Below are 22,395 nucleotides of genomic sequence, written 5' to 3' on the forward strand. Positions count from 1 at the left end.
CACCAGTGCAATTTCATCTTGATTGGAACTTAACAAACAGATTTGCTGGCAATGCAAGAAAACTAACGGAATCCAGCTCTTAACTGTGTTGGCTCTGCAGAGGCAACAGTAAAGACTCATTTTGATCACTAAAGTGAGAAGATGGGAATGTTTACATACAAAGAGCAAATATGAGTAATCGAGTGGCTTTAAAAAAATCACAACACTTTAATGAAGGTAAAGTCCACATTCATACAAATAAAAGCAAATAATGCAATTTTTGTTTAACTAATAAAAACTCTTTACTGCCTACAGTGAATAAACTAACTCACTTGATGATCAGGCTCTCATGATGAAAGCCAGTTTCCAGTCACACAAAACTAAGTCTTCCTAATGATTCGCTGGTTACACCTGATTGTGATTTGAAAAGAGAACCAGGATTAATATTTTTTCAATATAATTTATTATAAATCAAAATTAAAGCGATGTAGTGTTCCAAAAGCTTATCAGGGACAGGTAAACAAACTGATATGGATAATGGAAGACGCTTCAACTGTAACAATCAGATTAAGAAAAAAATGTCTGTTTATTTTTTTATTTTTTAATTCTAGGAAGGAATGTAACCTCTTCCCACACACTTCAGGACATATGACAACCACTAATCGACAGCAGTGAATTAGGAATTTCCCCTTCTGGCCAGGTTATTCTGTAACTGTCCACTGCAGGGTTTCTTTAACCTTCCTCTGAAATAGGACAATGGCCAAGGTGGATCACTGGTCTGATCCAGTTCAGCAACAGCAATGTTGAGTTCCCACCCTGCTCCAAACACTCTAGATACCTTCCAAATTACTCCAGTTCTTTGGTTTGAGTTTACTGTTAAGCTACACAACAACAGGACATAAACCCAAGTCTAAGCCTTCTCTCAAACTTGGCAGTGCTTAAGGTTGTTTCTACAGTGCCCCTCTGTTCCGGACCCTATTTCCTCTTCTTCACAGAAGCTAGGATTCTCTTACTGCCCCATCCCTGCCAGCAAGTGTTGGAATGCTGCAGATTAATTACTGCTTATTCACTAGGGCAGGCATGACTCCTTAAACTCCACCCTGCATAGAAAAGAGGTGGGAATACCCTTCAGAAAGGGAACGTGATTCTGGGACAAGCTGGTCCGCAGAGTAGGAACCCTAGGCAGAGCTAAGCCTGGGGAAAAGGCTTTAGGCTGCAGTTATCCAATATTACCTTTAGAATTACCTTTGTTAATAAAATCAGGCCACAAGAAGGGTGACTTTTGGACTCTACAACTAGTATGTATTTTGTGTCTGTGACCTGGCGGAAGTCCCTGTCCAGCTCCAGAGACATTTAAACACTTTTATGCTCCTAGGTTCAAGCTGGACTGGCTTCCAGAAGGAGTCAGCAGGAAAAAACAAAGCAAAAATCTGACACTTTATATAGGGTCTCAGCATCTGATCCCCCTTCAGAAAAGGTTCAGCCATAAGAACCTGAACACCCTTTTACTCTGGCATAGACCTCTGTGATGGGGTTTGGGGTGCAATCCACACCAGGAGGGGTTGAGTCACCATATGCCCTGTAACCCTGGGTCCCTCACACTTTTTTGCCACTCTACTTCCCAACCTGGGATGCTCACAACCAGGGTACAAGCATGCAAGTCATTCACTCTATATACACTTTTATAATACAGTACTATTGTATTCAATCAGTTGATTCAGTTGCGTATCACTTGATGTTCAGTCACTTGTCTTTACAGACCAGTAAACCCTTGATATACGTTCTTCTGAGGGTTACCCCTCAAATTAAAGTTTATTCAAGCAGTGAGAAAGGGCACACAGAGTCTGGTGGTGATGGAAGCTTCATGCTCTTTCCCCCCCCAAGTTAGCTTACATACAGATTGTTGTTTCCTGCCCTCTCCTCCCACTGCTGTCTTGATGGTCTTGCTGTTTGCTGCTTATATGTAAATAGGGACCGATAGGTGTCGGAACTAGCAGTGCTGGGGGTGCGGCCGCACCTCCTGGCTTGAAATGGTTTCCATCGTATACAGCAGGGGCAGGCAAACTTTTTGGCCTGAGGCCACATCGGGTTTCAGAAATTGTATGGAGGGCCAGTTAGGGGAGGCTGTGCTAGGCTGTGCCCCTGCCCCCATCCGCCCCCCCTTTGCTTCTCACCCCCTGACGGCCACCCCCCGGGACTGCTGCCCCATTCAACCCCCCCGTTCCCTGACGGCCCCCCCCAGGACCCCATCCCATCCACCGTCCCCCCCCGGCTCCCTGTCCCCTGACTACCCCCAGAACCCTTGCCCCTGACTGCCCCCCACTGCCCCATCCAACCTCCCCTCCTTCCTGAATGCCCCCCTGGGAACCCCTGCCCCATTCAACCCCTCTCCCCCGTTCCCCACCCTCTGATAGCCCCGACCCCATCCACACCCCTTCCCCCTGCCCACCACCCTGAACTCCCCTGCCCTCTGTCCAACCTCCCCTGCTCCCTGCCCCCTTACCACGCAGCACAGAGCACCGGTGGCTGGTGGCATTACAGCCACACCACCCAGAGCATTGCCCAGCCACCCAGAGCATTGTGTCAGTGTAGTGTAGTAAATTGCTCTCCAGAACTGCTACCAGTGGCACATTCCAATGCGGAGCAGTTTAATACATGACACTGGCAGCATGGCGTGCTGAGGCTGCAGGGGAGGGGGAACGAGGGGCGAGCCTCAAAGGCCAGGAGCTCAGGGGCCAGGCAGGAGAGGCCTGCGGGCCGGATGTGGCCCGCGGGCTGTAGTTTTCCCACCTCTGATATACAGGGTTTACAGTTTGGTTCAATGGCTCTCAGCACCCCCGCTATACGAATTGTTCCAGCACTCCTGTATGGACTTTCATTGACTTTGCCTGAAGATCAGGCTGGTCAGAGAATCAAATCCACATTCCTTTGTCAAAGGCAGTTATGTTTACTAACTTCCCCTGACATGCCTGGTTTAAACATACTTTAGTCAGAATTCTAGCATATATGCATAACTCTTAATACCTAGAGCCCAGCAAATCTGTAGATATCCCTGCTTTATATCCACGGACCATGTTTGAGGACTACAGAGGGATGCGGATCCAAAATTTATATCTAGAGCCCTGCAAATCTGCAGATATCCGCTTTATATCTGTGGACCATGTTTGCGGATCACAGATCAGATGAGGATACAAATGTTGTATACACGCAGGGCTCTAGAAATACCCATTACATACATACATCACACAAGGATATTAATGATCAGTGAACTATTAGTTTTCATATGCCATCCCAGAAGATACATTTTGTACAAAAATGATTACAACAGTCTGAAGGGTGTGAATACAGGGGTGTTTAGTGTCACAGTGATACATCACTATTGCCCAGACACTATTGAAATTAGTCCCACAGTTCGAACACCTTTTCCAAGAGCAGTAAAACAGGGCTTTACATACACTCTGCTTTGCCATTCCACAGGAATCAGGACAGGTAATAAACCCTTTGGAACAAGGCACTCAGCATTTTTAAATACTGACACAATAGAGCAGTAACTGTCAACATTGTTAAAAAAAAATCATTGAAACATTCAATTTAACTGAGAGACAAAGCTCAAGCAAGAGCTAACTGGGGGCTAACATTTCCATAATCTGTAACTATAGCTCACAATATGCTACAAGTGAAATTAACATAGGAGTTTAGTATATTAAGATTTTACAGAATTATAGGATAGAAAATTATGAAATTATTGCACTATCACAACCATATAATGCCAATTTAAGGTAACAAACTAACTTTAATCATTTGTATAGAAAAAAACTGCAATGGGTCTATGCTTTTCTTTTTTGGTTAGTTTTTATTGCATGGATTGCTTTAAAGCACAAATTCAAAATCCCAGCAATGTGCTCCTTGGTAGAAGCACACAGATCACTTCTACATCTCAGCAGTCATGCTGTCTTCTAATGCATGCGTGTCATTACTTAGTTCATTGTACTTTCCCCAAATGAAGAATGAAAGCAGCAACACTTTCCCCTGTATTGTTCTATGATCTCTTTCAGTTCCTGGGACTCCTGTGGGCAGACAAGAATACCAAGAACTATGAATGCAGTTTATATTTGGGATTGGTCAATTAACTAAATGTCCTTAACGTGTGACTTACTCTTTAATTATTTTTTCTTTTAAAAGCCTCTACTAAACAAAACATATTACCACTGTTTAACAAGTGAACTAATTAATTAAGTACACATGCACTCTCAGTCCAGGTCATATGCACTGCAAACCATCATGCAAGCAGCAGTATATTTGGATGTATCGATGAACTGAGAAACTCATTTAACAAATACAATTTCTCTTGCACCTAGTGTTGTAGGAACCTTTTTGCCTCATATATTCTTCATGTCTCAAAATCAACACTCCTCCCTTTTCAGAACTGCGACTTGCGCCACTGTGACTGAACACACTGCAAATTACAAAGGTGCAGCATACATACTATACACTAGCTAACCTATTCCAGGTGCTCTGCCTCCACACACAACAATTCTGGCAAATGTTACTAGGCCAGTGTGTTGTTGCACCTCTCCCACAATCCCTAGCACAGCTCCTTGGAGCAGATGCATAGGGTCTATGGCATTGGTCCCCAAACTGGGGTGAGGGGGGCACTGCCCGGCCCTTGAGCTCCCAGCCGGGGAGGCTAGCCCCCGCCCCTCCCATCCCCTCCAGTCCACCCTCCCCTGAAGCCACGTCGCCGTGCTGGCCGCGCGGCTTGCATCCGCCCACCTCTCAGGCTTTCCAATAAGCCAGTCCTGCCGTGGTAAGGGGGTGGCGAGAAGGGGGGCGGGATTGGATAAGGGCAGGAGGTCCTGGGGGGGCAGTCAGGAGACAGGGAGCGGTTGGATGGGGCACAGGTTCTTTGGGGGGAGCGGTCAGGAAACAGGGAGGATTGGATAGGCATGGGAGTCCCGGGGGGCCTGTCAGGGGGCAGAGGTGTGGATAGGGGTCAGGGCTGTCAGGAGACAGGAAGCAGGGGGGGTTGGATAGGGGGTGGGGTCCCAGGAGGGGGTAGTCAGGGGACAGGGAGCAGGGGGGGTTGAATAGGGAGTGGGGTCCCGGGGGGGGCATTAGGGGTGGGGGTGATGGGAGGGGGGGTCAGAGGACAAGAATCAGGGGGCGTGATGCCGACAAGTTTGGGAACCACTGGTCTATGGTTTTAGTGTGACATTTGCACCTGTTCACAGTTTTCGGCATGTCCTGTTGGATTCTTTGGCTGGTTCTGTGAGGCATGTAGATAGGCACCTGAGTCACGAAAGGGTAGGTACTATGCCCTGCTACAGCTACACTCTCAGACTTGCAGATGTCACGGCAGAGAGCCACCAGTCTCTCCTCAAACTCTGCTGAATCCATTGTGGGCCTGGAGTCACAGACTCTGATAACCCTGACACCTATGGGTGGTGGGCCTGAGAAACTAAGGAGCCTGAGTTTATGCTTAGTTTTCATTAATTCAATACTTATGAATTTAGTTTTGTTGCATTATTTTATGTTCTTGTTTGGGTAAAATTTGGGGTGTCAAGGAAGAGTTGGAGAAGTAGGGGACCAACCAGCATGTACATCTACCAAGAACCATGCCAGCTGCTCTCACGCCACCATACCGTAGGCTTGACAAGTGTTGCAACTTTGAAATACCACTGAAGGGCAAGCAGAAGGACTGTAGAGTTGCAATGCTGCAATGAGTCCCAGCGCTACCAGAGAGCTTGCATTTCATGTCCATACAGGCAAATCAAATGTGCAGGAAGCCCCAGGGCGGTATGCAATAGGGCTTAGCTTTGCTTATTGCAATGGCAGCATGATTGCTTTTACACCACTGCAAGTAAATGTTATGCAATGTTGCTATGGTAACGCCAAATGCTCTAGGGTAGTAGACAGGGCCTTTCAGGGTGCATCTACAAAGGAAAATTAGGGTTTCTGCACCAGTGTTACCAATGTTGTAAACTGTAGGAAAACATGGTGCAGGTACTGTTACCACCATGTTCTCTAATCCAGTTCAGAGAGCCATAAAGCCCCTATCATGTATACATTAAGATTCTATCCCTCACTCTACAGCTGTCTGTTGTGGAGTAGAGAAGACACACTCACACACAACACCTGGGTTATTTAGCGAAATGCAGCACACATAGCAATGCCTATTAATAAGGTTACCTAACAACTTCCATAGCAACCTTCTGTTTTTAGTAGGTTCTAATGTTGTCAAACAGCAACTTTTGGATCTGAAATTTTCCTTCCTCATCTGTGCCTCAGGTTGAATTTTTTGAAAGTTTGATTAAATATAGTTTAGCAATTTTGGAGAACTGAGTCAGAAAAGGAAAACAAAGCCAGTCTTGTTAGTGTTCCAAGGGGACGGGGAACAGGGGGCTGTTGGATAGGGCAGAGGTTCGGGGGGGGGGCAGTTAGGGGGTGGGGTCCCGGGCAGTGGTTAGGGGTGGGGGTCCCAGGAAGGGGCGGTCAGGGGATAGGGAGCAGGGGAGGTTGGATGGGTCGGAGGTTCTGAGGGGGACAGTCAGGGGGCGGGAAGTGGGAAGGAGCGGATAGGGGGTAGGGGCCAGGCTGTTTGGGGAGGCACAGCCTTCCTTACCCGCCCTCCATACAGTTTTGCATCCTGAAGTGGCCCTCGGACCAAAAAGTTTGCCAACCCTTGCTCTAACAAATCAAGCTAGCCAAGAAGAAAAAGAAAACTTCTACAAACGACTCCAGAACACAGTAAACAAGGTCCTGAATAAGGATGTCCCCCTAGCAACTGGACACATGAATACTGAAGTGGGGAGCAATAATATTGACAGGGAAGTAATTAGGGGGAAGGCCTCAGTGAAATAAAAGGAAATGGTGAAATCTTTGCTGATTTTTGTAGAATGAATGATCCAGTCATTAGAGGTACTATTTTCCATCACCAGACTATTCACAAGGCAACTTGGAGGTCACCAAATGAATCATATTACAATTTGGCACAAATGGAGAACAGTTTTAGAGGATGCACTGTTGTGATAATTGGGCCTACAAATTTACCACACTTGTGAGCTGGACTATAAGAAGTAAGTGTAAGTTTGTAAAATGTCACAATAACCTATAACAATAAATGCTGACAGGAAAAGGTGCAAAGAGAGACAAAAACTGAATTAGTCCAAACAAAAATGCCTACTGATACAACTCAATATAACTGTGTTAATAGAGCCCTGTGTGGATACAAAATTTGTATCCGTATCCGATCTGCAAAAATGGTTTGTGGATATCTGTGGATTTGCAGGGCTTTATGTCTTAAGATCATGCTTGGTAAATAAGAGAATTGTGGAACTGGAAGTCAATGAAACAAAATTGGTGTGATGAAAATTTGGCCTCATTGGTGGACAAAATGATGAAAGGATGCACTGTTCTACCCACCACTCTTTAAAAAAAAAAAAAAAAGATTTTGGAGAGGAAAGCTGGCTATGCTACATTGACTGACTGAAAGGGGAAGGAGCAAGCTTCACTCTCAGGGCTTCCACCCCCACCATGTCCTGGAACCCCAGACCTTCTTCATCCTAATCTTGAAAGACATCCTGACCAGACTATGCCAGAGAGATGGAGCCAGATGACATCACCACCTCCAGCGGCTTCGACTAAATCCCAAACACTACCTAGGATGTGAGACTTCATCCCACTCCCCCCACCTTGTGTCCTTTCCCTTCCCGACCCTATTTCTTTTCTTTCCTATCTCTCTCCTTTAGCCTTCTGTTTAATAAGAGTCTGGCTTAGCCATCCAAGTGTTACACATTTTGTAACACTGCTGTGAACCTGTGACCAGAGAGGAAACTAAAAGCAATGACCTAAACAGCTGGTTGCTTCTACAAGTTTGACAGGTCTCAAGAGTGACTGATAAGACCATGCACCATACTTGTTCTTTTCTATCAGTGAGATTGCAGAGACAGAAGCTACATTTTCTATCTTTACTATTCTTTTCTCTCCTCTTTTGTGTTTGTCTTGTTTTGTCTTCTTCGGAAATGGGATAAGACATTCACAACCGCAACAATAACAATTCCAGCCCATCTCAACTAACTTCTTCTCTTTTCCCCAAAAAGGACAGTTATTGCTATCTCTGATATGGTCTAAAAGACGTCAAACAAGGGAGTTTTTTTCCTTCTAAAAACTCTCCTGCTAAAGGGAACAAGGGATGTTGCTAAAATGAAAGTCTTACTTAATATTTTACATTTCAAATGCTCTGTTTTTTCTTCTTTTGTGTATCTTTACTAAAAGGTGAAATGTTTAATGATTTGTTTGCCATGGTACTAAGCAGGCTGAGGAACCTGTATACCAAACCCTGAACCTTGTTTAAAACTGATGGACAGATAGTGACTGGGTCATGTTAACACCTTAGACTCGTTAGGCCCATATAGTCTATCTATATTAATACAACAGTACGTAGCAGGAATGGGGTTGACATGGGAATGGATCATACATTAGTGGTAGCTGAATTGAGAATAAAAATAAGAACAAAGTAAAGAGAGAACTGGACAGAGACATCTGCACATTATAACATTGCCAGGCTAGAACAAACACCACTAGTGTTTAGAATTGAACTAGAAAATAGATACCAGGCACTTGAAATGAAGACAACAGAACAGCAGAAGGCAAATGGAAACATGTAAAGGAAACTTTCACCAAAACCTGCAAAGAAGTGCGGCGCTTCATGAAGAAACACCACAATGAATGGTTGTCTGAGGATACATGGCAGAAGATAGAAGATGTAAAATTAAACTGAAATTAATTCAAGCAAGAACAAGAACACAAACAGTGACTCCAGGAGGAATATGCCACAAAGAACAAAGAGATCAAAAAGAGTGCCAGGAAACAGAAATAAATTTTATAGGCAAAATGGCAACAGATGCACAGGTTGCCACAGCATAAATGATATGAAGACCCTGTATAACATCACTAGACAGCTGTCAGGGAGAACAAACACCAAGCATCCAAGGCAGTGAAGGTAATGTAACAATAAAAATAACAAAAACTTAAATATATGGAGGCAGGACTTTAGTCAACCCCCTAGACACAGAGGATGGAGAAGCTCTAGATGCCGAACTAGTACTGACCACTAGAAGTGGACGTAGAAGTAGAGAGGGAAGTTAATTGGTTAAAAAATGGAAAGGCACCAGATTTGGACAACATCCCAATGGAGATCCTTAATGACTTGAAGAACAAAGTAGAGATTTTGACAGGCCTCTCACAAAAGATACGGGAAGAAGAAAAAATACTGAATGAGTAGAAAAAGGTCATATAATGAAGGCATCAAAGAAAGGAGAACTCAGACAGTGCAAAAAACTGGAGAGGCATCCAACTTTAATATATTCACATGCATTATCTTAGGCAGACTAAGGAACACAGTAGATTCAAGGCTATGGCAAAACAGGCAGGGTTCAGGCAGGAGAAATCATGCACAGATCAAATTATAACCCTGTGTATCATCACAGAACCATCAATCCAATGGCAGTCCCTGATATACATGAATTTCATAGATTTCCAAAAGCCTTTGACACAGCCGATAGAATAGCCTTTATGAAATGCTGCAGAAATTTGTGAATATTATCCAGAACTTCTATGAAAATATGACATGTCAACTAATACATAGCAACAAATTGACCACATAGCAACAAATTGACCAAGCCATTCGACATAATTACCTGTATCAGACAAGGATGCATGTCGCCCATGACCTTCCTGTTGACTGAGTATTTAGAAAGACCACAGAACAACGAAGGGGTATAACTAAGGCTGCAAGTCTGTCACGGAGGTCACAGATTCCATGACTTTCCATGACCTCCATGACTTCTGCAGTGGCTGGTGCTGGCACAGGGGCTGCCCAAGTTGGGCAGCCCATGGGCCAGCAGCAGCAGTTTGGGTGTGTGGGAGGGGGCTCACAGTGAGGGAGTTGCGGGGGGGGCACTTACCTTGGGGTGGGGAGCTCCCCAGTTCCCACCGGCATGGCCCTGCACCTCCTGGCCAATGGGAGCCGCGCAGCCGGGGCTTGCGGTGGGAGCAGCGCACTGAGCCCCGACCCTCCGCCGCCTAGGGAGCTGCAGGGACACATGGAACCAGGTAGGGAGCCCCTGCCAGCCCCGCCAATGCCTCCCCCGCTCAGCACCAGCGGGGTTCCGAGCCACCTCCCGCAGCATCTGCAACACTCCCAGACCACACCCGCCCCGAGCACCCAGGTCACCCCACCCAAGTTTTAGTTAGAGTAAGGCAGTAAACAAAAATTCATGGCTTGTGACCTGTCCATGACTTTTACTAAAAATACCCATGACTAAAACATAGCCTTAGGAATAACTTTTACACAGAAGCTACAAGACCTCAACTTTGCAGATGGCATCAACCTGCTGTCCTATACCCACAGAGATATGCAAGCTAAAACAAATCATCTCCAGATGTATGCACAGTTAGTAGGGCTGAAAGTCAACACCAAGAAAACTAAACCCATACAACAAGAAAGCCAATCACACTTTCTGGGATTGACATTAAAGAGGTCCTACACTTCACATCTTGACAGCATCATAAGCAACATAGGTGGAAGAGATGAAGGCATTAAAGCCAGAACAACAAAAACCAGACATGCCTTTGCAACCCTAACCCAATATAGAGAAACAGAAACCTTGTCCTCTGAACTAAACTTCAAATATTTAATGTCTTGTAAAGTTTACCTTATTATATGGCACGGAAACATGGAGACTTATCAAGACCTTACCATTTAAGCTCCAAGTTTTATAAACAGCTGCTTTAGACAAATCCTCAATGTCAGATGGACAGAAAAAAATCCAGAGATGAAGAACTCTGCAAGAGGATGAAACAGAAACTGACAGTACAGGACATTATGGAACAAATAAAATAACATAAGACAGGTGTTGGACTGGAATCCCTAGGGCAAGAGGCAATGGGGTAGACCAAGGACAATTTGGAAACTGCAGCAAGAGACCACCAAAGATGGAAGGCAGTAGTGAAGGCCATACGTTCTACATGGAATAGAGGCATAAGACCGTAAGTTGTCCTTGGATGAATGGAGGTCAAGTGTGAGATTTCCTCAGCCTTCAGTTTAAGGGAGGGTGCAGTTTAATCTTAACAAAGGGACCTTTTCTCCCAAATGTTTCTGAGAAGTTAAGTAAAACAGGTGGGCATGAGAGGACTAGTTGAACCATTTCAGTTTGTTTGCAGCCACACTGGTCCGAAGCCAACTCAGAAGGAACCAGTCGTTTAACCAGTTATTACTCTCGCTGACAAGAGAGCTGTTCTGATGATTAAAACACTGCATAGGCTGTTTGAAGTGTTTGTGCTGATGCAAAGTGTTCTATAAATGTACAGGCGGCTTTAACTGGTATAATATCTCTAGTATTAACCAAGTTGTAATGGTATAAGCTCACTAGTTCTCCAGTCCTCCAAGGATTCCTACAGCAAGAAGGAAGATAAGAACATCTACATTAGATAAAACAAGTAGAACCTTTCCCCGCCTCACATCTCCCTCCTCCTGCCACCCCTCCCACCCAAAAGACCCTTTTTTATATATCATGAAGCCACCAAATAAAACCACAGGTTTTTCCCTTTGCAAGTGTGATGGGGTTCCCGGGGTACAACCTGGAACTGGGATACCTCTGTGCCCCCTTAACTCTCCAGCCTGGGCTGTCTCTCACAATGTTTTACAAGTGACAAGCAGCAAACTCCTTCAGGTGCTATTATCACAAAGTACAACAGCATGTGGAGCCCCACACCCAGTTAGGTTGCATAAATGCTCCCAGAGCCAAATCACAAAGAGTAAGGCACCAGCAAATCTCCCAAGCCCACAGCCTTGACCCCAGAACTCTACCATCTTGCCCTGGTCAGAAGCCTGACAAGTGTAAGCTTATTACCCAGTCCGCCCCCCCTCAATGTAGAGAGGAGCCACCCTAGCCTCTGTAAAGTGAGCTGAGATACTTCAAGCAAGACACACTATTTTAAGTAAAATATAAAGCAGATGTATTAACTAAAAAAAGATAGATTTTGAGTGATTATAAGTGATTGGTAACTATCTCTGACCTTTTATGCCTAAGAAAAGGTTAGTGCACAGGCTAAATCTGAAACCATATTAGACTAGGCAGTATTTGGATCAAGCAGTTTTTCTCACCCCACTGGATGTTGCAGGTAAGTTACAGTTCTTAACACACAGGCTTCCCATTTAAGCCTGGGACCAGTTTCCTCAGTTCAAGTCTTTGTCTTCCCTGCATTCCTGGTGCTTCCAGCATAGGTGGGGGAGGAGAAAGGCCAAAACATAATACCACTGTCCCCTATTTTATATCCTCAGTCCATGTGCCTGGAAGACACTAGCCCAGATATATCCTGGTGGGCTTTGCCGAGTCTCAGAGTTGAGCAATCCCAGATGTGTGATGCTTGCCCAGCGTGTGATTTTGCCCAGCTCTCTTACAGCATTGTAAATCCCCTATATACAACTCCCCTGCCAATTAATGGTCATTTACAACCCTCGTGGGTGTGGATCACCTCCTTTGTTGTTACTTTGTTGAGAAAATTGAGTAATTTTATTATGACAAACTTACAGCATATTTCAGCAACAACCATATAGCAAAATATCATAATTTGATGCACACTAACGATATACATATTTTGACAGAACAATGGGTTTCAACAGATCATGACCTTTCATATGATATCTTACATGGCATGCTTTGTATGAAATATATCCTAATTATATGATGGGTGAATACGGGAGTTCCAGGATGCTGTTTTGAGGTACAGAGTGCCACAGCAAGTTACTCTTGGTGTAAAACTTTCCCTATTACTTTTATTCAGGGTCTTTCAAACTGTTGTCCTACACCAAACACATCACATTGTCATCTGAGGTAAACGATCTTGCAACTGGAGGGAGAGGACAAATAATCTTAGCTATCACCAAATTTTTATTATTCATTTCCATATTGTTAAAATGATGCAAAAGGTTACTATGACTTGCACAGACAAAACCAAAAAGTAATAAGTAGTAGATATTCTCTGTGACGTTACTACAGAGATGCTAAAAGTTAATTTACACTATATAAAAGTATAGACTCTCCCTGCAGCAGAAGGTTGATAGATGCAAAGCAACATATAGTTATTCTTCAGTTACTGCCCCAACTGACTGACCCTCCACCCTCTCCTCCTCTGGGCTTTGTCCCTTTCCCGGGCCAGGAGGTCACCTGATTCCTTTGTTCTCCAACCCTTTAGCTATCACCTTGTAGGGGGGAAGGGCCCAGGCCATTAGCTGCCAGGAGACAAGAGTGTCAGCCATTTATGTACACTGGCCCTTTGCTCTGCAACGATTATACCCCTTATCCCACCGCTACCACCATGTCAAGCTTCTGAACTCTGAACTCTAGGGTACAGATGTGGGGACCTGCATGAAAGACCCCCTAAGCTTATTTTTATCAGCTTAGGTTAAAAACTTCCCCAAGGTACAAACTTTGCCTTGTCTTGAACAGTATGCTGCCACCACCAAGCGATTTAAACAAAGAACAGGGAAAGAGACCACTTGGAGACATCTTCCCCCGAAATATCCCCCCAAGCCCTACACCCCCTTTACTGGGGAAGGCTTGATAATAATATCCTCACCAATTGGTACAGGTGAACACAGACCCAAACCCTTGGATCTTAAGAACAATGAAAAAGCAATCAGGTTCTTAAAAGAATTTTATTTAAAGAAAAGGTAAAAGAATCACCTCTATTAAATCAGAATGGTAAATACCTTACAGGGTAACCAGATTCAAAACATAGAGAATCCCTCTAGGCAAAACCTTAAGTTACAAAAAGACACAAAAACAGGAATACACATTCCCTCCAGCACAGCGAATTTTACAAGCCAAAAAACAAAAGAAAATCTAAAGCATTTTCTAGCTAGATTACTTACTAACTTTACAGGAGTTGGAAGGTTTGCATCCTTGATCTGTTCCCGGCAAAGGTATCACACAGACAGCCAAAACCGTTTGTCCCCCCTTCCAGATTTGAAAGAATCTTGTCCCCTCATTGGCCATTTTGGGTAAGGTGCCAGAGGGGTTACCTTAGCTTCTTAACAGGTGAAAGGATTTTGCCTCTGGTCAGGAGGGATTTCATAGCACTGTATACAGAAAGGTGGTTACCCACATTAAAGCGCTGCTGTGGCAGTGCTTCAACATCGGCTGTGTAGACGTACCCTAAGAATGAAATACATTATATTGAAGATCTTGTTTGTTTTGTCATAGTGTTCAAATTAAGAGAAAAATTACAAGGAGAAAATTGAGTAGTTTTATTATGACAAGTAAATACCAAGAACAGAGCTTCCACAGTATTACATTTCTAAAGTTAGTTTATACTGGCTCAGACCCATAAACCATCTGTTCCTATATCCTCTCTTTAACATTAGCCTGTACCAGATGTTTCAGAGGAATGTGCAAGAAGTTCTGTAATAGACAATTATGGAAAAACCTTCCCAACAGGGTCAGTTTCTTCCTGACCCTACAAGTGATTTTAAACCCTGAAGCACAAAGGTTAAATATCCTTTTTATTGCTATCTAACAGAACTCTAGAATTTCTCATCCATTCAAATGTCTAATCCTTTTCTGAATCCTACTAAGCTCTTGACCTCATTGTTAATCTTGTGGTAGTGAACTCCCAAGGTTAATTTTGCATTATGTAGAAAAAATATATATATATATTTTCAATTTTACGTTGGTTGCTTTCCAGGGTATGTCTATACTGCATAGCAAACCCAGGCTCAGACTCAGGTTTAAGCCAAAGTACCTCTATATCAACACACACATCTAATTTGGGCCCACAGACCCGCCCAGGGGTATGGGTCCAAGTCCTGCTATGCTGCAGGTTCAAGCCCAGGCATTTGCAGTGTGGATGAAGCTCAAGCCTGGGTTACCAGACTCATGTCCGAACAGTCCATTAATGCAAACCAACAATCCTTTGAGCCTGTGTTTCCCAGCCCATCCATCCCAAAGCTTCATACTCAATTCCCAGCAACCTCAAGCAACTTCCTGTTTCATACACAGCTGCTCAGCATTTAACCCTTCATTTCCACAGACTGATCAACACAGTTAATCCTCATGTGTGTTAGCTATGGCCAGTACTAATAAGAAATCCTGCATCAAAAGTGCTACTGGCTGGCCACAGGAACAGATTCTGGTTAATCTCTGGTGCATGCCAAGCAAGACATTTGACTTCAACAAGAGCACAAGAAATGATCATGTCTACAAATCTATATCGAGCAGCTGGTGGCATCAGGAATCAACCACACTGGAGTTCAATGCAAAGAGTGAATTAAACGGCTCAAGACAGACTACAACAAAGTCAAAGATGCTAACAGCACCTCTGAAAGCTCCCCATCTGTTTTATCTCTTTTGCAAGAAATTCAACTGGGTGCTAAGGACTTCAGCAAGCACTGAGCCCACCATGGCACAGGACAATCTGCAGAGCAGGAATGGTACCCTGATAACCCCACAGTCACAGGCTCCACTGGAGAAGAGCCAGCAATTGCTGGATGAAGTTAATGAAGTGACTCTGGTGCTAATGCCAGTCCCTGAAAAGGCTATCCTGCCAGAGAAGCAAAAACACATCCCGGGTCCATATTCGAAGGAGGACCTGTTTGGAAATAGCCCTGGAGAGCAGCCCACCGCACAACCCAGAGCAGAAGAAATCTGGAGCCGTAGCCTGGCATGTTTCTGCCATCATGTTTGTTATTAATACATGAATGGGAGGGGTTTCTAGCTTCTGGCCCTCAGAAATGGTTAATACAAGCCAGGAGTTGTAGCGTACTTCCATTCAGGGCAGAACCCATGCCAGTTCCCTAGCACCTCCCCTCCCTTCCCCCGACACCACGTGGGATACAAAATGAACACTGGGAGCCGAGGGGAAAAAGTTAAACAAGCAATTATGAAATTTTTACTAGATACTCACTGATTGTTAGAAAGGTGGGTTGGGGCACTAAAATTATGAGCCTCACATACCCAACCTTGCTAATACAGTATACCTGATAAGTCAGACACACTGCTCTGTCCCAGTGTTGGTGTATTTGGTCCGCAGCTTATTGCACCACTCCCGAGGGGCGGGATCGATTCCCGGCCCTGGGACCAGCCCTGGCTGCACTGGCGGCTCAGCCTGGCAGACACAGTTGACTCCCAGCAGGGCTGGGAGGCAGGGGGTGGGGGAGTGGGTCTGTGGGGAATATGTGGGGGGAGGTGCTAGGCTGTGAAGGGGTGGGGAGGATGTGTGTGTGTTGGGGCACTAGGGAGTGGGGGTTCTGTGGGGGATGCTGGGCAGCTGTGGTGGGGCTGTGGGCAGGGGTGGTGTTGTGCAAGGTGCTGTGCATTTGTGGATGGGTCTGGGGGGGCAATGGGCATAGTAGGTGCTGGGGGGCTCTGGCCATAGGGAGTCGGGGGGTGTTGGGCAGGGGGGCTATGTGGCTTGGCTTGGGCTTGCCCCTGAGGGACCACTGTGCGTCTGGCAACTGCTGGTTTGTAAATAGTGCCCTCACATTGGGCAGAGTGGGGCTTCCCCTGCCATGCCCCATTGCCTCTGGCTGGCCCCTCAGACTGAATTCCCCGCACTATGCTCCATTGCCTCCATGGGGGCCCACAAATATGTTTGGCGCTGGGCCCACAAAAGGTTAATCTGGCCCTGGAAAGGACTGTAAAACCATAGCTAGTAACAGACCCCCTCATATGAACCCCCTTCCCTCTCCACTCTGGGAAAAATGGTAGGGGAATATAGATAACTTTAATTGAATGTGTATATGTATCTTCCTATGATGTGTGATGGTTCTCAGTACTACTCCAAAGGATGTCTGAACTGGCCAGTGGTTTTTGTATGAATATAATAAGACCCAGTGATTAGAAATATCATCTTTTGACCTTGAATTGATGCAGGCCCTTTGAAAGAGCAGAAATGTAATTTTTTATCATGGCCAGATAATAACGTGCTCTTTCATGTTCCTTTCCAAGCTCTTCCACTTCTGCATGGCACACACAAGGGTCCAGAAGCCTGGGGGAAGGAGACTCTTCAATTACAGACAAGGAGGGGGGAAAAAAAGTTAGAGATAAGTCCATGGGGGATACTTCTGAGAAAGCCAATGAGCAGATGAAGTACCAGAGTGATCAGGATGCAAGAAAGGTGGAAAGAGAAAAAGTGCTCAGAGATTGGCAGCCCAGTTCTTGCAAAGCATGACCGCAGGTCAAGGGAGAAAGACAGAGTGCTATAGAAGCAACTGTTTGAGCGGTTGCTTTTGCTTATGGTCACCAGACTGCAGGCTCCAGCACCACTTCCACAGACACCTTCAGCTCCTGCCCCAATCCCTAAGGCCCCCCGCCCCCCCCACCCTATTATGTACTGCATACTACACACCCTTTGGACAATTCAGGGGTAAGCTGGATCATATCACAGGCAATGAACACTAGTACATGGTCAAATGTACCCTGTGCATTTCTCTACTCCAGTCTAGCTGCAAAATGCACCAGACAGGCCATTACAAACAAAAGGGAATAGATAAACTGCTTCAGTGGCTATATACATAGTTGGAGTCATTTGCACTGTTGTCCGTTTCATATTTTAACATGCACTGTTCACTGATTTTGCACTGATTTTGATTATTGTGTAGTACATGGTTTTTACATTGCCACTTTGTATTTAAATAAATGTTTAAAATAAAAATGATGAATTTGCACAAGAGGCTTCATTAAAAAATTTTATTACATTTAATGAAGTCGGAACTTCATCACAGCAATCTGTAAACTTTGGGTTGAAGTACATGGCCAGTCTCAGTAAAAATAATAAAAAATTTCAAAACATTTCATCATAATAATCCATTCGCTGTGGGTTGAAGTACATGGCCAGTTTTTATAAAATGCATAAAAAGTTCCACACATTTCAGCATAGTCAACATTAGCATTGTCCACAAAATTCAAAATACAAATTCATAAAAATGATCTCCCAGAGCTGCCTCATAGCTGGAAACAGCACAATTACAAATTCTATTTAATTCCCTCCATGCCTGGGACTGTGCAAACCTATTATGTAGGCAAACAAAAGCATCCCTGTTTTCCGTTGCACATGTGGATCCAGCCCCAGACTTGCTAACTCCAAACTGGCTAGCTGTTGACCTGTAGCAATCCAGGGTAGCTTCCAGCTGGTTATAAGCAACCAGTTTCTGGGCCAGCACAACTGCCCTCAGGCACGTGTCCTAATGCTGGAGCATCAGAACAAGCTGATCACAAGCGTCTGGGAACATCTGTTTCTTTTTGCAAAAGTTCTGGAACCATTGCTGGTCATCCCAAGGTCCACATGAATACGTGGTCCCACCAGCTTGTGATTGTGGCCCTGCTGCAGAAGTGCTGCTGTACATATGGGGAATGTGCGATTTTGGCAACAGCCATAAGCCGCATTAGCTGGGTTGCAGCTACTATGTCAGTAACACCCTCCAAGAGGCGCTTTTGGTAGGACAAATACCACCACCAAAATGTCCACCAGGCTCCCACGGATGCTCTGCCTGATTCTCAAAATAGGAGCAAAAGAGTGAGCTGGAGAAGTTCCTCCTGGGTTGGGATCCATATTGATAACTCTGGTGCTGGGGACATGCAGACTCAAAAACGGCTCGGCTGAATGCACTGGCAGGCTCAAACCACTTCTGGTCAAGTCCCACAGGATGGATGGACGGACAGACAAGTTACCCACAGTACACAATGAATCAAGTCCTAGAGTGGCCACAATACCAAAGATATTAAGAATCCTGGGACATGCCCCAGAAACAATGAAGTCTGACTCAGATGTGCATAGAGTAGAGTGGATGTGCTGGCATCGGTGAGAGACTCAAATAACAATGTAGTGTGGATGCTCAAGCATGAGCTTCAAAAGAACAGGTCTGAAGGTGCAGTTCACATAGACTTGGGTTTACTATGCAGTGTAGACATATGCTCAGTTTCATCAACATATCTTTATTCCTGTTTTTAAAAAAAGTGATAAATGGGAACACCCGATTCACCGTCTCTTTACCACAGTTCAGAGCAGGGCTTCCAGCTCCCCAGCAGTCACCTCTCTCGGGCAGAGACCTGCATCTCTCTCCCTTCTGACCAGGGTATTTCCAGACTGCACAGCTCCCTGCCTTCTCTGTGTATTTCTCAGCACTGACAGGTTGCCCCAGGACACCTGGTGCTTTCTCTTCAGAGACAGTTAACAGGTGTAATTGCTACAACTATAAGGTACCACACAGTACTTCCTAGGCAAGCCTGCTTTATTCTTAAGGTACAAAAGCATTACAGAGAAAACTTACTCAAAGCAATAGAAGAACCTAACATACACACACTAATAAACTTTCCAAAATTAATCCCAACCCTAACATGGACTCTGGCAGGAGCAGTCCTTTAAACCCCCACCCAAGGGGATTCTTGTGGTTACCAGTTCGTCACAGCTTCAGCTCAGAACAAGCACTCACAGTCCTTCGATCCCTACCCTAAGGATTGGGGCCCTCCATGGACCAGGGGTCTGGTCCGTTTGCTGAATCAGGAAAAAGACCCTGAGCCAGTTTAAAACCTAAAACCCTTTCTTTTTCTGTTGATCCTTGGAGAATCCAATCTGAACTAGTATATGTGTACCAGTCCAGCAGAGTGGATTCAAAGGGTGGTAACAGAAGAAATACATTCGCATCCCCGCTCCCTACTAGAGAAGGTACATTCAATGCCACAGTAACACATACACAATTGCATGTTTAATACAATGAACTGCAAAGATATTAACCCTAATTCAATAAGGTTTTAACTTAGTTCAATAAAGTTTATCTTAATCCCATGAGGTTTGTTCAGGATATTTTCAGTCTGTCACACATGCCTCTATCATATCCACTCTTAGCTGTCCTGGTTTACACTCAGGCCCGGTGTAACCACTAGGCCAACTAGGTGGCCACCTAGGGCGCCAAGATTTGAGGGCGCCAAAAAGCGTTGTCCAAAATGTCTGGGGTGCTCGTCTGGCGCCGGCTAACGTGTAACCCTCTTCCTGCTGCTGTGTGAGGTGTCGCTGTGGCTTTGATGGACTTTGATGGGAAGTGATGTCATTCCTCCTCCGGCTACCGGGGGCGCTGTACTGCGGGAGCCATGTGGGCCACCGCCTGGCCCGGGGCATGGGCCCTCTTGTGCTCGTCCCCCTGGCCTTGGGGCTCCTGCTGCTGCCCCCCGGTGGGTCCCCAGCTGCTCTGCTGGGCCTTGGCTGAGTCCTGCTGCTCAGGCTGCTCCATGTGCTGCTGCCCCGAGATGCTCTCCCCATGAGTAGCCGCCACCCTGCCCACAGCCAGCCCTTACCGCACCCCCTGCCCTGCCCGCACCCAACCCCTGCCGCACCCCCTGCCCAAAGCCAGCCTGTCTCCATCCAGCCCCTTCTTCACCCCCCTGCCCTGCCCGCACCCAACCCCTGCCGCACCCCCTGCCCAAAGCCAGCCTGTCTCCATCCAGCCCCTTCTGCACCCCCTGCCCTGCCTGCACCCAACCCCTGCCGCACCCCATGCCCAAAGCCAGCCTGTCTCCATCCAGCCCCTTCTTCACCCCCCTGCCCTGCCCGCACCCAACCCCTGCCCGAAGCCAGCCCTTACCGCACCCCCTGCCCTGCCCGCACCCAACCCCTGCCGCACCCCCTGCCCAAAGCCAGCCTGTCTCCATCCAGCCCCTTCTTCACCCCCCTGCCCTGCCCGCACCCAACCCCTGCCGCACCCCCTGCCCAAAGCCAGCCTGTCTCCATCCAGCCCCTTCTGCACCCCCTGCCCTGCCTGCACCCAACCCCTGCCGCACCCCATGCCCAAAGCCAGCCTGTCTCCATCCAGCCCTTTCTGCACCCCTCTGCCCTGCCCGCAGCCATCCCCTGCCCGAAGCCAGCCCCTGTCTCCAGCCAGCCCCTGCCGCACCCCCCTGCCCAAAGCCAGACAGCCCCACACCCCCTGTCTCCAGCCAACCTCGCACCCCCTGCCCTGCCCGAAGCCAGCCAGCCCCACACCCTGTCAGGTTATTCATTTATTTTCATTAAATATGTAGACTAAATAATGAAATTAATAAATTTTCAAGCCGAATGTGTATTAATTCTAATGAACAATGCCACAGTATGCAGTATTCATTTTTGAAAGTTTATAATAAGCGATGCTCCGGGGGGAGGGGAGGCACAAGGTGGAAGTTTCGCCTAGGGTGCAAAATATCCTTGCACCAGCCCTGTTTACACTAAACCATCCCAGTCTTTAAAATTGATCAGATGAGATGTATTGTACCTGTGCTGTAACTGTTCTGTATATAAAAATGGAGTTAGCAGCCTTCAGTGTCTATGAGTGTATCTTTCAAAGAGCAATAAACTCACTACACATAATTCTACACAGCAATTAAGAAAAATGTAACAGCCTTGCAGAAGTGGGGGGCCCTGTCAGTAATTTAATGTCAAGTGTAAGCGAACAAGGTAGCTATAATGTGTAAGAGCTATTAACAGTGTTCTATATGAACTCAGAGATACAAACTTATACACACACACAGACACACACACCCCCTACTACAGAATCTATACAGGTTGGCCCTTCCACCTATGCACAGCCCTAAGTCAGTGGCACCTCAGAAGGCACCCAGTTGCAGGATCAAGACCAGAAGTATGTTGTACAAGTTAGTCCCTTTTGGTGAACTTCAGTGAACTAAAAAAAACGCATTGGCTCAACACAGTCTGGTACTTGCTGTTCATCAGGAACTCGGCAACTTTTGTGGGGCGGGGAGGGGAGCACAGTCTTAGAGGATTAAGGGAAATGAACAAAGAAAATCAATATACAATATTTTAGCCATTCAGTTCTTACTTTTAAAAACATTTGTTGGGGATGGGGAGGACAGGCTAGGTTTTTTGTTAATAGATTAAGAGTGAATTTACAGTCATATCCCTGTGTCTCATACGGCACATTACACCTAAATTATGAGACAGGGATCCAGAATTACTAATCTGTTTGCTTACATCTAGTCCAAGGTATACAGTGCTCCTTGCCTAATTTTACACTGTCCCTGCTTTTCAGGTTTTAAAGTGCTACAGATTGTGTTATGTGCTTGAAAAAAAAATTGTAGAAGTTGTCAGGGGAAAGCTGGGTAGCTAAGGCCCTTAGGACCTAGGAACCATGGGAGGTGGTGTTTGACTCGTTAATTTTTTTCAACATATCCAGAAGGCTGTCGGTCCTATCGGGGACGATCCACTGAGCCCTAATTACGGGGGACAACAGAAAAAAACAAGGACAGGACAGGTGTGAAAGCCAAAGGCTCAAAAATACAGGATGGGAAGAATCTGCTTTAGGAGAAGAGATTATGAAGGGTCTGAATTCCTTGTTCGTAGCCCAGCAAACCTTGAAAGCAATGGATTGCT

General features: G+C 45.7%; 1 protein-coding gene across 6 annotated transcripts in view; it reads right to left on the bottom strand.

Annotated features, from left to right (window-relative positions):
* The window catches only part of LRRC8D (leucine rich repeat containing 8 VRAC subunit D), an 82,144-nt gene that overhangs the window by 23,248 nt on the left and 36,501 nt on the right, over positions 1-22,395 (bottom strand). The window contains exon 3 of one of the 6 annotated variants that reach the window (XR_012160420.2): positions 14,119-14,198. The exons of the other annotated variants lie outside the window; for them this stretch is intronic. The gene's annotated coding sequence lies outside the window, so the exon portion shown is untranslated. Of the gene's footprint in view, positions 1-14,118; positions 14,199-22,395 lie in introns of those variants that run through there. 6 annotated transcript variants of the gene reach the window in all.

This window comes from Lepidochelys kempii, chromosome 8, assembly GCF_965140285.1.
Source record: "Lepidochelys kempii isolate rLepKem1 chromosome 8, rLepKem1.hap1, whole genome shotgun sequence".
Taxonomy (NCBI): Eukaryota; Metazoa; Chordata; order Testudines; family Cheloniidae; genus Lepidochelys; species Lepidochelys kempii.